Below are 14375 nucleotides of genomic sequence, written 5' to 3'. Positions count from 1 at the left end.
TGACAGGACTGGGCCCTTAGAGCTTGGTACAAGGCCACGCAAAAATCTTCCCAGTCCAGTGTCACCCTTCCCCTGAGTCAGTTTAGAAATGTTTGGATTGAGCAACATGTTTGGAAATCTGTGCCCTACAAACATGAATGTTTACTACTGAACACGTTAGTCATAAGATCCAGTAATATGAAGCACAGAGCACATTTTAAGCACTGTTTAGCAGAGAAAATTCAGAACAGTAAATGCTCAAGAATCCTTCAGGGTATGATTTAGTCCAGCATTGCTCCTGGGACTTCCTTTGTTTCTTCTCACTGTCCTTTAGACTGTAAACTCTTTGTATTTGTGTCTTCTACAACACTGAGCATGTTGTTGGTGCTTTACAAATACTGAATCATAATAACAGTAGTAATAATCCTTCTATAATGCCTCTGTAATGTGATTGCACTGTTTCTAATCTCTTTTCTTAATGCATATGATTAGCAGTAATGTACTCATCTGTAAAATGGTATAGTAATACTCACCTAATTCACATGTTTGTAAGGCACTTTAAGATCCTGGATTAACAAGAGCTATATATATGCTAAGTATTTACTATCTTTTTTTTTTCTTTTGGAAAAATAGGCTTAGTCCCTCTAAAATACATGACCATGTTTCAGTATCAATTGCAAATTTTGTAACTTTTTGCCATTTAAGGAATTATGCATCATGCATTTTATGTGGTATTGTGACCTGCACAGACAGCTTTCAGGTGCCGGGAGAGCAGAGTCTGTGTGGAACTCAGGAAATCAGTATTATAACTGAACCAATATAGTTTGAAATGCTTTGATATGAAATCAGGAAACTGTTTAATTGCAACATCTAGAGTTATATTCTGATTTATTTTATTACTTTTTCACGTGCAGTTATGCCCCTGCATCTCTCTACTCTTGCAGAGTGTGCACCTCTAGCAACTTAAGTGGTTTGTAATACCATCCTGGGGCATTTGTTTAATACCAAGATGAAAGAGAAGAGTGCTAACTACTGATTACTAGCAACACTTCCTGCAGCACCTTTGTGTTACATAGAGAAGATGCCTCAAAGAACTGATTAGATTTTTAAGGCCAGAAGGGACCATTAGATTGTCTAGTCTGATCTTTTGTATACCATAGGCCATAGAACTTTACCCAGTTACTCCTGTATTGAGCCTAATACACTTTAGTCAGACACAAGTTATGTTCTAGAAACGGATCCAGGCTTGATTTGAAGATTTCAAGAAATGGAGAGAGACACCACCCCCACCCCTTCATACTTTGTTCTAGCGGTTGATCACCTCACTGTTAAAAACATGTGCCTTATTTCTTATTTGAACTTGTCTGGCTTTAAGTTCCAGCCATTCATTTTTGATATGCCTTTCTCCATTAAGTTAGAGTCCTTTAGTCCCCAGTATTTTCTCCCCATGAAGGTATTTATACCTTCATCCGCTGAAGTCATATTAGCTAGTGACAAGATCACAGGCCAACGTGGCCTGATTCCAGCTGGTGCTTTGTTGAAGGGTTCCAGAGGGAGACATGCCCAGATCTCTTTTATTGGAAGGATATCAATTATGACATGGAGGTTTCTGAATGGACAGTGGATGTGTGGTCATTCTCATGGACTCCATGGGGTCTTGGAGTATCCCCTGCCTGCACTCACAGCTGTTACAGCACAGAGGGGGAGGTGCCACTCCTGACGCTTTTACTTCTCCATAGGAAACCCACCAGGCCTCTGTGGTTAACACTTAAAGGTTGCATAAGTCATTTGTGTATATATAGCCTTGAAAAATGTGCTCAACATTTTTAACCAGAGTGAAAAATACCTGTGCTGCACTGTTCTGAGGCAGCATTCCCCAAAGCCATGCTCCCTTTCAGTTTAAAGGACTAAAACAGCTGTGCACTGTGTTTAATTGTCATGTTGTTAATGAACTATTTAATTTTTTAATATATAATTTACTACTCCAAATGATTGAATAGTGGAAACAAAGAGTTCAGTGTATTTTATTAACTAATATATATTAACCAGCTATAGAGCACGTTGAATACCACAAAAAAGGTGTTTGTCAAATGCCAGGGAAACTAGAATAGTATGCAACCATCCCCACTTACTACACCTCTCTTGCTTTGGCTGTAGCTTCGTTCCGTTTCTTTCCTTTCCTTCCTCCTACAAATCTGTGTGTACACAATACTTCTCTCACATGGCTATTCCCATCAATTGCAGCAGGCTGAATTGGGCCCTGTTCTATAACGAGAGAAAGTTTTTACTATTTGATGGCTGTTTGTAATGAGTTGATGGACTGGTGACCACATTACACAAACCCACCATCACAACTGGCACCTCTGTGTACGTATGTATGTATATGCATGCCCACATTTTACTGTTTATTGGTAAATATACTGTAGTGATTTAACTAGCGCCATAGCATTTATTTTAATAACTAATATTTCTCTGAGCCATTGTAACAAACTTTGATACAAGCAGAACAAAAATAACATTTTCCCAAATTAATAGTCTGGATCAGAAATTACATCCTGAGTTTTTAATTTGCTTGTTACTTTATTATTCCTAAATTATGGTGTCTCACTTCATTGGTGGGAGGAAAAAAATACAATATTGCATGTTCCCAGAAGTCTGTTTTATTTATCAGTAAAAAAAGCCCTAAATTCATGCAGTGCCTTCTGTTTGTACAGAAAACTAAATAATATTTTAAATTAATCACAATGTTATTAAAGTAAAATTGGTTTTGCAGCCTGATGCGTAATCCATAAACCAACGGTAATTTACAGTTTATCTGAGAAGTATACACTCACTTTAATAAGCCGTTTATTCCTTGGGGAATAAGGTGGGAAGTTAACTTCTTTTATCTTTTTGAACTGATTAAATCAGAGCAAATTTTACCATAGAGGCAGAAATCCATGGGTGGGATCATGAGATACCAGGGATGTGTAATAAAACTGTTTGCCCATCTGACCCCATACTGGCAACACACTAACAAGCAGTGGTTTGGAGGATTTTTTTTCTTTCCTTGGGTAATTAATGGTTCTACTTTCAAAAAGTAACAGGTTAGGGTTCTGGGGTACAAGAATATAATCTCCAGATCCAAGTATGCCACTAGACTGGTATTTCCTTTAGTTTCTCTCTCATTTGGGAGTGGAAAGGGTGTTTACACCCAGTCTGCTTGTCCCATTGTTCTGGTGTAACAAAATTTGCAAGTGTTCTGTGCTGTGTAAGAGCCAAAATAAGCATGATAGTTAAAAATTTTCCTAAATGATTTAGGAGCCTAAGTCCCACTGACTTGGAGTAAGGTGCTTATGAAAATTTTACCTTGTGTTTCTGGCAGTATATCCTTAATCTGGGGTTACATTGTCAGTTTATTTAGAAGTGTAGGAAGTATATAGAATTCTCCCTCTCTCTCTTTCCTTACCATCCATGCATTCCCACTCACTACGAAACTTTACCATTCTTCTAAAATAGAGGATTAACCTAAAAGTCACAGACTAATGTGGAAGGTTGAGGTTCCACTGTCCAGGTCCAATGCCTAATGAGAAGCCAACCAACCCCTCAACATCTGGGAAAGAAGAGGGCATGGTGGGATTCTTACCAGGGCATTGTCCTGAACCCTGCTCCACCTTTCGAATTAGCTGCTAAACACACTACACATACTCAACCCTTCTTAAAGCACTTTATACCCTAATAGTCTCACAGAGCCCCTCTGAGAGAGCTAAGGCTTATTTTACCCATTGTACAGATAAGTAAAGTGGGAAAGAGAGGAGGCGATCACATGGTGAGTCAGTAGCAGAGCTGGGAATAGAACCCAGGAGTCAAGCTCTTATACTACCATGCAGTGAGATTGCCATAAGCAGGATCAAGAGTCTGTGTAAAAACTATCCAATTCTGCATTGATAATTCCAAAATTATCTGCAGTATTTTCTTATACCCTGAATTCCCCCACACCAGTCTGCCCTTGTTTCAATCTCTCCTCTATTATTTCTATTTCTCTTTTGGCTGTGTATCGTTGTGTCTCTCTTATCTCCTTTGTGCTCAAAGCTCCTCTCCTAAGGTTTTGTTTATACGTGTCCAAAAGTAGGCAAGACTCCAGATCTGGAAAATCAGTGTACATGGCATTTATCCAAGGGCCATGCTGTGCCCTCTGTGCACAGTCGTTCTTCTGTTTAAACCTTTCATCCATTTATTGTGCAATGTCTGTGTAGGCAGGAGGGAGAACAATGTTTGCAGGTTGTAGACTCGTTGTAATGGGAAGTGCAGAAGTTAAATCCTGGCTTTGCCATGCCTGCAGGAAAACCGCCTCCGGCTGGAGGAGTCTCATCTGCTCCGACCAGCTAAGCGGTGACACTGAGACTGTCTCTCCACTCTCTCCAACACAAAGGGAAGACAGTTATTCCCATAATGCAACATTCAAAATATTTTTATTTAAAGGGAAAAGTCACTAGAACATTACTTCAGAAAATGTAGATTAGTTGCTCCCTTGGGCCTTCTGGCATAAGTTGCATGTAAGTCCCATTCTAATATCGCTCATGAGCACCACCTTGAAATAACTAGGAAAGGCTGCCTCCAGCAACAATCTTATATGTGGGAGTGGAGTAGATGGGTACGGAGTTTCAGCTGTGTTCTTAGTGGGATGGGCCTGGAGGCATTTGTATCCCATTAAACATCCCTGACACAATTATTGCTCTTTCTTTTTCCTCCGTTTGTACTTCACAGAGCAGAAGTCATGGTCTGCTAATATTTTATTTTTCAGAGAAATTTTCCAACGACAGACAGATTTTTCCTGTGTGACCTTTAGAGGAAGAGTGAATAAAATCTCTGCTATTTTTGTGCTACTCTCCCTCACTCATCAGTGTATGGTAGAGGTTGCAATTGGATTTAGACTACACTACACATTGATGAATAGATGTGCTTAATGCAGTGTGAATCCATCAAATCTACTCTGTCTCAAAGCCTTGAAGAAATACTGTATATCCTGATATCAAGGATCAGGGGGTAGCCGTGTTAGTCTGTATCTACAAAAACAACAAGGAGTCCGGTGGCACCTTAAAGACTAACAGATTTATTTGGGCATAAGCTTTCGTGGGTAAAAACCTCACTCCAAAGTCAGCACTAATTAATTCCGTTCCCAGCTGTGATTGAGTATTTGGGAATTTGTGTGGGGGAAGGAGGTTGGGAGTAGCTGAAAACTGATGTTATGGTGAGCCTTGGTTTAAGCTACCAGGACATCACCAGAGCTAACCTCCAGGTTAGTGGTTCAAATCTAGCTGAGGCAAGGTGCTCCCAGCCTGAGAGATACTAATTCAGTGTGTTGGAACCCTTCCCACAGCAAAACTGCCCTGGGATTCCCCTCCCATCTAGGGCATGGTGGTCACACACCTGTTCATGACTCCCCTGGTGGGGTCAGAGCTCCTGGGCTGGGAGCCTACACACTAGTTATTGTCACACTAGATAAAAGATCTTTAGAGTAGGCTTCACTTTATACAGTTGAGAACCCTTCCATTATAGCGACTAACAGACTGTAGACTCTCAACAGTTCTAAAGGCAGTGTTCTCGGTCTCCTGGCTGTGTTATATCGGTTTGTATGCGCTCGTTGTGTGTTTGTGTGTATTGGTAAAATACCAACCCTGCACTGATAGCGTGCTGAGCTTGAGACGTATAAGTAGTTGCAGGAAGGTGAGGGGGGAATTAAAGTCTAAACTTCCCACCTCAGTATTAACCTCATTGCACCAAGTCATTGTAACAGGGTCCATCCATTGCAGCAGAAGAGAGGAGGAGTCTAAGGGCTTATCTGCATTGGCAAATTGACTGCAGTAGCTCCCTATGTGGGTTCTCTGTTCTGAGAGAAGAGGGATTTGATTCTAGAGTAAGGGCATGGCTACACTTGCAGATGTAGAGCGCTTTGAGTTAAACCAGCCTTCGGCGAGCGCAGTAGGGAGAGCGCTGCAGTCTGTCCACACGGACAGCTTCAAGCGCACTGGCGTGGCCACATTTGCGGCACTTGCGGCGGCACTGGGAGCGGTGCATTATGGGCAGCTATCCCAGCATGCAAGTGACTGCAACGTGCTTTTCAAATGGTGGGGGTGGAGTGGAGTGTGACAGGGAGTGTGTTGTGTGTATGTGGGGGGCGAGAGAGTGGGGTTTTGGGGGGCTGAGAGTATGTCAGCATGTTGTCTTGTAAGTTCAGACAGCAGCAGACCGCTCTTTCCCCCCCCCGCCTCTCTCTCTCACAGCATTCCACAGTAATGGTTGCTTTGTCTCGGAGCAGATAAGCAGCCAGCTGTCAGAAACAGAGATTTGAAAGGGCATATCCGCATTCCTGCAGTGATTCCAAAACAATGACAAGAGTGGCCACTTGACTTAAGGGGATTATGGGATGTTTACCCACGAAAGCTTATGCCCAAATAAATCTGTTAGTCTTTAAGGTGCCACCAGACTCCTTGTTGTTTTTGTATATCCTGATAGAAGTGAGTCAGAGGGTCATTAGAGCCTTCTCTGAATTCAAGGGAGGTCATGGGTTTGTCCTTTTTTGGTTGCTCATAGCTTGCATTCACCTCATCATGCCTGTGTGGGACATGATCCCAACAACGCGCAAAAGGTAGCTATTGTGGGTTCCATCATTTATTAGGAAGAAAGATTGCCAAGGAAAACACAGGTGCTCCAGAAGAAATGTTGGCTTTCCCTCTGAATCCATACAGAGCCAATGCCCAGTATAGCATTTGGGGCACCTTGCTGCTGAGGCACTGTATTTACATGTCTGCTAAAGACACGGTCCTGGTCATCTGTGGTCAGCCAGATTCAGCACCCAAGAGTGCCCATTTTACTTCATGACAACTGGTGGGTGCTTGGAAAATATGGCCACTTTATCTAGGTTCCTAAGTGGCAGCTGAGCTGTTTTGAAAACTTGGCCCTACGCTTCCTGTAAACAATATGGTTATTAATAGCAGTCTCCTGGCCACAATCTAAACTGGAGAACTTAATTCATTGTCTCCAGTAATTTTAACTGGCTGCTGCTGCTTTTAGAAACTGCTTAGTGTCACTGTATGATGTTTAATACTACTCTGGAGGTGGTTGTGTTCTCCCTATCACTACCCTGAAAGGGTGTGTTGAGATGAAAAATGCTCTATGAATGTAAATTGTCTAGAATTTTCTCCATGTAGTTATCTATCACTGACGCTAAGAAGTCTAAGCACCGTGTGGCTTTTAGATCTTTTGAAACCTATGTTTTTGAGATAATAAGTAGTTATGTATTAGCCGTTATAAGAAACGTTAACAGAAACAAGGACCTGTGCACATCCCCTGTGAACTCCGAGCTACCTCTGTCTAAAAGGAAGTGATTCAGTTTATGAAGTTTCTTGTGGATTATTACACCTAGACACAGAGACTTGGGGCAATACCAGTAACACAAACAGCATTTTAAATGTGCAAGTGGAGGAAGGTTTTACGTCATGAGCGTGAAAATATTTAATTGACCCCAAATTAGGGACTTAAAGGAGTTACTTTCACATCACTTAACCCGGTACTTTTAAAATAAAAAAATGTTGAACAGGGGAGTAGCGTTGTGGAGGTGAGAGGGAGGAATGAGTATGCTATGATCTAGTTCCTTTAATACTATTCAGAACGTTTTCAGAATGACGTGTCTTGTAACTGGAAACACAAATAACAAAAGGAACACTTGGTGTGATAAATGCAGGGGTTGGGTTGTGTGGGCTGGGTTGTTTGGGGTGTTTTTTTGGTCTTGTCAGTCCAATAAGAGGAGGATCACAGGGGATAGCTCAGAGAATTGATAATAGAGCACGCAGCCTTCCACTTCTGGAATTCTGGTTCGGTTCTAGCCTGGGTTTGCGGTGATCAGAGCTGTTACCATTTGGGTGGTGAGTGGTATCCTTGAATTCAATTAATTGTTTCATTCCAATGCCTAGAGCAGGGGTGGCCAACCTGAGCCTGAGAAGGAGCCAGAATTTACCAATGTACATTGCCAAAGAGTCACAGTAATACGTCAGCAGCCCCCATAAACTCCCCCACCCCCCAGTGCCTCCCGCCCACTGGCAGCCCCGCAGATCAGCGCCTCCCCCTCCCTCCCCGCACCTCCCAATCAGCTGTTTCGTGGCGTGTAAGAAGCGGGGGGGGGGGGAGCGAGGGCACTACAGGCTGAGGGGAGGGGGCAGGAAGGGGTGGAGTGAGGGCAGAGCCAGGGGTTGAGCAGTGAGCACCCCCCTGGTGCATTGGAAAGTTGGTGCCTGTAGCTCCAGCCCCGTAGTCGGTGTCTATACAAGGAGCCGCATATTAACTTCTGAAGAGCAGCACGTGGCTCCGGAGCCACAGGTTGGCCCCTCCCGGCCTAGAGGAAAGTGTCTGTCTATGCAGCCTTAGTTGGTAGCCGCATCAGAGAGGCCAAGAATTGAGTGGGTGTGGAGACTGCACTGCCCTTTCACCACTTAGATCACTGCACGAGCAGCCTTTCCACCCATTAGTAGCAGGGAGTGCAGCTGCACTGGGGTTAGCACCAATAAATGCTAGTGTAGATGGTGGTAAAAACAATTGCACTCTATTTACACTAGCACTTAGTACAGATGGACCAGTTGCTAATAACAGGTTACATAAAAATTGCTAGTATGGACACACTTGCAAAGGCAACCCCTTTTAGGGTAGGGGTCTGTCTGTACAGACAGAGCTCTAGTTTTTATGCCTGTCTATTAAGCACATTTCATGAGTGACATTTAAAAAAAAGGGGGGGGGGAATTGTAAGATTGTATTGACTTCTATGGACTGGTCTCCACACAGTTTTTGTATCCATATAATTGTTGGTTAGGGGTGTTGTTTTTTTAAACACTGATATAGTTATCCTGGTACAGCTCCTAATGTGAATGCAGTTTTGCCAGTACAAAGATGCCTTAGAGCAGTATAGCTAATTCCCGTTCTTCAGTAAATATTTCTTTTATGTATTTTGGGGAAAAAGCTTGATGCAGTCTCATCGTATAGTGATAACACTCTTTCCATTCCACTAGTATCTCTGGAGGATGCTCATCAGAAGCTACTGAAGTTAGACATTTTTAAACCAGCAGGTCCAGAAAACTTGTATCCAAGAGTTTTAAAAGAATTGGCTGAGGAGCTCAATGGACTATTAATGTTGATTTTTCAATAAGTCAGAGCACTGGGGAATTAGAAAAACTATTGTTGTGCCAATTTTTAAAAAGGATAAAAACAGGGTAATTAGGCTTGTCAGTCTGACATAGATGCCGGGCAAGATAATGGAACAGCTTTATATGGGACTCTATTAATAAAATAAAAAAAAATGGAGATATACCTATCTCATAGAACTGGAAGGTCATTGACTCCAGCCCCCTGCCTTCACTAGCAGGACCAAGTACTGATTTTGCCCCAGATCCCTAAGTGGCCCCCTCAAGGATTGAACTCACAGCCCTAGGTTTAGCAGGCCAATGCTCAAACCACGGAGCTATCCCTCCCTCCTTCAAAAGGAATTGAAGGACAGTAATACAATTAATTCAAATCAATCTGGGTTTATGGACAATAGACCTAGTCAAACTAATTTTTATCTTATTTTGATGAGATTACAAGTTTGGTTGGTAAAGGTAACAGTGTTGATGTAATATACTTAAGAACTCTGTAAGGTGTTTTTGACTTGGTACCATACAACATTTTGATTTAAAAAACAAACAAACACCAAAACACTAAACATGATGCACATTAAATGGATTAAACCCTGGCCAACTGGTTGGTCTCAACATGTAATTTTAAATGAATGGGGACTCATCCTCAAGCTGGTGTGTTTCCAGTGGGGTCCCGCAGGGATAGGTTCTTGGCCCTATGCTATTTAGCACTTTTATCAATGACCTGGAAGAAAACATAAAATCGTCACAGATAAAGTTTGAACAGGACACAAGAATTGGGGGACATGGTAAATAATGAAGAGGAAAGGTCACTGATCAGAGCGATCTGGAGCTCTTGGAAAACTAGGTGCAAACAATATGCATTTTAATAGGGTCAAATGTAAACTTATACATCCAGGAACAAAGAATGCAGTTCATACTTCCAGGATGGGGGGACTCTATCCTGGGAAGTGGTGACTCTGAAAAAGGTTTGGGGGATTGTGGTGGATAATAAGATGAACATGAGCGCCCGCTGTGATGCTTTGGCCAAAAGAGCTAATGCAATGCTGGGGTGCATAAACTGGAGAATCGTGAGAAGGAGTAGAGAGGTTATTTTACTTCTGTATTTGGCACGGGTGCAACTGCTGCTGGAATATTGTCCAGTTCTGGTGCCCACAATTCAAGCAGGATGTTGATAAATTGGAAAGGGTTCAGAGAAGAGCCATGAGAATGATCAGAGGATTAGAAAACATGCTTTATAGTAATAGACTCAAGCAGCTCAGTCTATTTAGCTTAACAAAGAGAAGGTTAAGAGGTGACTTGATTACAGTCCATTAGCACCTACATGAGGAACAAATATTTAATAATTGGCTCTTCAATCTAGCAGAGAAAGATATAACACAATCCAGTGGCTGGAAGTTGAAGCTAGACAAATTCAGACCAAATAAGCGGTACTTTAAAAAAAAAAAAAAAAAAAAAACAGTGAGAGTAATAAACCATTGGAACAATGTACCTAGGGTCATGTATCAGAGGGGTAGCCGTGTTAGTCTGGACCGGTAAAAAGCAACAGAGTCCTGTGGCACCTTTAAGACTAACAGATGTGTTGGAGCATAAGCTTTCGTGGGTGAATACCCACTTCATCGGATGCATGCAAAGTGTCCTGTGGCACCTTATAGACTAAGGGACATATTGGAGCATAAGCTTTCATGGGTGAATACCCACTTCGTCAGATGCATGTATTCACTCACGAAAGCCTATGCTCCAACACATCTGTTAGTCTTAAAGGAGCCACAGGACTCTCTAGGGTCATGGTGGATTCTCCATCATTGACCATTTTTAAATGATGATTGGATGTTAGAAAAGTGGATGTTATATGTTAGATTGGATGTTTGTTGGTGCTAAACCATGTGACAGCTCCCAGCCAGCCAAGCAAACTCCTTAGGACTCTCCCTACCTTTATTTTGCCTAGCAGGGAGCACTTGGTGCTCCCAGTCCCCGAACCCCCTTTGCAGTATCCTGTCCCTGGACACTAACAGAAATTACCAAGTCTGCTGTCTCAAAGAGATCGAATACACTGCAGCCTGTTGGCTCAGCTGATGTTGCACACCAGGTATGCAATTTACATTAGAGAAGGGAGACAGGAGGGAAGATAATTATCTGGAAGAAAACAAAGCAAAGGGAAAAAAACAGGTTAAGACTTTAAAACAAAATCAGTAAGTATCCATGATTTGCTATAGAGTGTTAACACATACATTGCACAATGATATTAATGACCAGTATGTCACTGGCTTTCCTTTGATATCTTACACATAATTCTTTATAGATCAGTATCATGAGAGCAATGAGCTAAGTGTGGTGAGTTTGTCAGGCTTGATACAAGTCGCTGTTACATGGGCAGTGAACCCTTTGCCAGTGGGCATTAAGGGGGCTCTTGTGGTCACCGGGCCCTTCTGGCTTTGGCCTGGTCTACACTACGAGTTTAGGTCGACTTTAGCCGCGTTAAATCGAATTTAGCCTGGACACGTTCACACGACGAAGCCCTTTCTTTCGACTTAAAGGGCCCTTTAAACCGGTTTCTTTACTCCACCTCCGACGAGGGGATTAGCGATAAAATCGGCCTTAGGGGGTCGGAATTGGGGTAGTGTGGACGGAATTCGACGTTATTGGCCTCCGGGAGCTATCCCACAGTGCTTCATTGTGACCGCTCTGGACAGCACTCTCAACTCAGATGCACTGGCCAGGTAGACAGGAAAAGCCCCGCGAACGTTTGAATTTCATTTCCTGTTTGCCCAGCGTGGAGAGCACAGGTGACCACGCAGAGCTCATCAGCACCGGTAACCGTGATGGAGTCCCAGGATCGCAAAAGAGCTCCAGCATGGACAGAACGGGAGGTACGGGATCTGCTCGCCATATGGGGAGATGAATCAGTGCTGGCTGAACTCCGAAGCAGTAAACGAAATGGCAAAATATTAGAAAAGGTCTCCAAGGCCATGAAGGACAGAGGCCATAACAGGGACGCACAGCAGTGCCGCGTGAAAATTAAGGAGCTAAGGCAAGCCTACCACAAATCCAGAGAAGCAAACGGAAGGTCCGGGGCTGAGCCGCAAACATGCCGCTTCTACGCGGAGCTGCATGCCATTCTAGGGGGTGCAGCCACCACTACCCCAACCGTGTGCTATGAGTCCCTCACTGGAGAAACACATAGGGAAGCGGGTTCAGGGTACGAGGAAGATGAGGATGAAGATAATGTAAATAGCTCACAGCAGCAAGGAAGCGGAGAAACCGGTTTCCCCAACAGCCAGGATATGTTTATCACCCTGGACCTAGAACCAGTAACCCCCGAACTCACCCAAGACCCTGGGGGCACACAGGGGACCTCTGGTGAGTGTACCTTTGTAAATATTACACATGGTTTAAAAGCAAGCGTGTTTAATGATTAATGATTAATTTGCCCTGGCAATCGCGGCCAGTACAGCTACTGGAAAAGTCTGTTAACGTGTATGGGGATGGAGCGGAAATCCTCCAGGGACATCTCCAGAAAGCTCTCCTTCATGTACTCCCAAAGCCTTTGCAAAAGGTTTCTGGGGAGGGCTGCCTTATCCCGTCCGCCATGGTAGGACACTTTACCACGCCAGGCCAGTAGCACGTAGTCTGGAATCATTGCATAACAAAGCATGGCAGCGTATGGTCCCGGTGTTTGCTGGCATGCAGACAACATCCATTCCTTATCGCTCTTTGTTATCCTCAGGAGAGTGATATCATTCACGGTCACCTGGTTGAAATGGGGCAATTTTATTAAGGGGACATTCAGAGGTGCCCGTTCCTGCTCTGCTGAACAGAAATATTCCCCGCTGTTAGCCACGCGGTGGGGGGGAGGGGTGAAGTGATCATCCCAGAGAATTGGGTGTGGGGGGGAGGGGAATTAGTTGGGTTTGTGCTGCACGTTAACCCTGAAACCGCAGCCCCTCCTTTTACATTGCAAACCCATTTTAAATGGCCAACCCAACGGGTGCTTGGTATGGTTAATTAGAGCAGTACTGTTTTAAACCATCCCCACATGTTAACAAGGTTAAAAAAGCCAAAAGACTGTCTTACCATGGCTGCCTGCAAGCTGAAATCTGTGGCCTGGCACTGCGTGAGTGATCTCTCCCACCAAACCGGCAGGCCCTCAATATAAGAGGAAAAATGCGACCTTGTAACGAAAGCACATGTGCTGTGTGATGTGAACAGCAAAATTTAACGTGAAAGAGTGTACCCATTGTTCTCTAAAATGTATCTTTTTTAACCACCTCTCCCTTCTCCTCCACCAGCTGCAAATCTTTCTCCTTCACAGAGGCTAGTGAATATTCGAAAGCGGAAGCGAAGGACGTGTGATGAAATGTTTACAGAACTACAGACTGCCTCCCACGCTGACAGAGCACAGCAGAATGCGTGGAGGCAGTCAATTACTGATTATAGAAAAGCCCAATATGAGCGAGAGGAGAGGTGGCGGGCTGAATCGCGGGCTGAAGAGCAGAGGTGGCGTGCTGAATCGCGGGCTGAAGATGAGAGGTGGCGTCAGCTTGCACACAGAAGGCAAGAGTCGATGCTCCGGCTGCTGGAGCATCAAACTGATATGCTCCTGCGTATGGTTGAGCTGCAGGAAAGGCAGCAGGAGCAGAGACCGCCGCTACAGCCCCTGTGTAACCAACAGCCCTCCTCCCCAAGTCCCATTGCCTCCTCACCCAGACGCCCAAGAACACGGTGGGGGGGCCTCCGGCCACCCAGGCACTCCACCCTAGATGATTTCCCGAGCAATAAGTGTTAAAGTTTTAAACTGCAGTGTGTCCTTTTCCTTCCCTCCTCCCCCACCCATCCCGGGCTACCTTTGCAATTATCCCCCTAGTTGTGTGATGAATTAATAAAGAATGCATGAATGTGAAGTAACAATGACTTTATTGCCTCTGCAAGTGGTGCTTGAAGGGGGGAGGGGAGGGGAGGGTGGGGTGGTTGGTTTACAGGGAAGTAGAGTTAACCGGGTGGGGGGGGTGTGGAGATTTCATCAAGGAGAAACAAACAGAAGTTTCACACCGTAGCCTGGCCAGTCACAAAACTAGTTTTCAAAGCTTCTCTGATGCGCACCGCGCCTTGCTGTGCTCCTCTAACCGCCCTGGTGTCTGGCTGCGTGTAATCAGCGGCCAGGCGATGTGCCTCTACCTCCCACCCCGCCATAAATGTCTCCCCCTTACTCTCACAGATATTGTGGAGCGCACAGCA

Source organism: Emys orbicularis, chromosome 14, assembly GCF_028017835.1.
Source record: "Emys orbicularis isolate rEmyOrb1 chromosome 14, rEmyOrb1.hap1, whole genome shotgun sequence".
Lineage (NCBI taxonomy): Eukaryota > Metazoa > Chordata > Testudines > Emydidae > Emys > Emys orbicularis.
This window is presented reverse-complemented; position numbering follows the sequence as displayed.